General features: G+C 35.7%; 1 pseudogene; it reads left to right on the top strand.

Annotated features, from left to right (window-relative positions):
• Positions 1-565: 565 nt before the first annotated feature.
• On the top strand, positions 566-940 carry LOC102890474 (annotated as a pseudogene).
• Positions 941-2,477: the final 1,537 nt, after the last annotated feature.

Raw genomic sequence — 2,477 nt, 5'->3', positions numbered from 1 at the left:
CCACATATAGGACAGTGGTCCCATAAGATTATAAGCAAAAAGTTTGTGATGAAGGAAAATTCTGGACACCCTACGATGCTGAATTTACTATTAGCTCTTGGTGATACGAGGAGGCTCAGCATACTGTCTACCCACCAGGGACCCTCCCAAAGCTGAGGCCAGGAGTTGTCAAGAGAGTGAGAGTAGAGGGCTGGGAAGGAGGGCAGCTGGGAGCCCACTGCCCACCCATACCTGTCCATACCACCCCTTCCCTCATGCACTCACACACACAAAAACTTACTTCCCTACCCACTATTTCTATTTGTCCTTCCTTCCAGACCCCTTCCTCTCTCCGCCATTTGCTCTCCCCTTCTCATTAGGTAGATTCTTAAGGTTGGATTTATATGGTCAAAAACAAAAACATGTTTAAATTCTTCATGGCTGTGCTAAATTACTTTTTGAAAATATTGCAAATTGAGTTAGATGAGGCATGAGGGCACAGGAGTCTCTAGCTGCCAACCATGAACAAACTGCCTAACAGTGGGTGGCATGGCACAGCACTCCAACATAGCTGTGCCAGTGTGTTATGAGGCCATCTCCAACCAACTTGGATAGTAAAATCCCCAGTAGTAAAGTGAATACTCAAGTCTCCCCAGCACAGATGATGGCTACATTGACTTTCAGTTTAAGATAAGCCCTCCTAAGATCTCATATAAGGCCATTATTCTTGCCACAGTGCTGTTTTTGATTGGTGCCTTTTATATAAGCTCCCTCCAGCTGGCAGCCTATATCAGCAAAGTTGGAAAGATCGGCAGGCCAGGCCATTCCCGTCCTGATCACTGGCATCCTGATGTTCCTGCCAGGACTTTATCTACTGTATATTGCCTACTATACATACAAAGGCTACTGAGGTTACTTCTATGATGACATTCCAGTCAGATGGGACTGGGCCCAGCTTTAAGACATTGAGCAGAAACTATGCCTAAGGAATTCTACAGATGTTTAACAAAACAATGACCAGGTTTTTAGGGGTCCATTCTACAGATATTAACTGAGCTTACAATTAGCTAAATAAGATATATTCTATTTTTGATCTTCTGGCTCTGGCAAAAGCTTCTGATAAGTTTATCCACATGAACCTGTATTATGGAAGAATAACAGTGTTAACTGTACGAAAAAAAGAGGTTATTCTCTAGTGGGAAGTGTTGTTGCCACCACCCTTTCTTAGAGTTGAGCACTTCTTTTAAAAGTCTTCATGGTAAGTTTGTTCTTGTGGCAAATGGAAGAATGTAGTATGGCAAATTTCTTATTACTAAGTAATTTCTTTTGAAAATATCTGTTTCTTATCCCCTATACTCATTTCTAACTTTGTGTTCTAGTGGAAGACCTTAGCAAAATCAAATATAAATGTGGGTACATCTGTAATATTTTTACCTGCTTTATTATTAACAGCAACCAGTAATTTTTTAAATCTCAAAGCAAATTTTCAAAATGTAAACACTTTCTCTCTTCACCAATTTTTGGCCAGCTCTGATCTGGTTCACCAAAAAGTTGACCAGCATATAATTTGGATCAAGATGTTCTGTATATTATGCCTTTAAGGACTGGACTTTTGGCTGTTCCTAAGGAAAAAATGTAGATAATGATTCTTATTTAGAGTTTATAATCCCATTGTTAACACCTTGTATTATAATATTCTGCTGAGGATCGTGACTTGGCCTGGCTCCCTACAGGACTAGACTTTCTTAGTTTGATTCTGTTTCCTAGCTTGCAAAAAAATGACGTATGTTAAAAAAAATAATAAAATGTCAAAAACCTAAAAAAAATTATTAGTTTACATCTTGGAGTACGCGATATATAAAGATGTAATTGTGTGACATCAATAACCAAAAAGAGTGCGGACAGAGCTGTTAAAAGAGTAGTTTTTATATGTTACTGAAATTAAGCTGATATAAATTTAAATTAGAGTGTTATAACTTTAGGATGTTAAATGTATACTATGATAACCACGAAAAAATTATAGAATATATACAAAAATAAATGAGAAGCAAATTTAAGCATCTTACTATAAATAGTCAACTAAACATTAAAAAAAGACAATAATGCAGGAAATGAGGAACAAAAAAATTATAAGGAATATAAAAAAAAAAAACAAATAAAATTGGAAAAGTAAGTCTTTTTTATCCATAATTATTTTGACTGTAGATAGAGTAAAACCTCACAACGAAAGACAGATATTGGCAGAATGGATAAGAAAATATGATCCAAATATATGTTATCTGCAAGAGACTCAGTTTAGTTCCCAGACACAAATAGATTAAAAGTAAAAGGATGAAAATATATATGTTTCATGCAAATGGTAACCAAAACAGAGCAGTGGTAGGTACACTAATATTAAACAAAACAGATTTTAAATAAAAAATAAGACCACTAGAGGCAATGGAGAAAATTATATAATAATAAAATGATCAAATAAACAAGAAAATATAATAATTTTA

The sequence above is a fragment of the Pteropus alecto genome, unplaced genomic scaffold, assembly GCF_000325575.1.
Source record: "Pteropus alecto unplaced genomic scaffold, ASM32557v1 scaffold239, whole genome shotgun sequence".
Lineage (NCBI taxonomy): Eukaryota > Metazoa > Chordata > Mammalia > Chiroptera > Pteropodidae > Pteropus > Pteropus alecto.
This window is presented reverse-complemented; position numbering and strand designations above follow the sequence as displayed.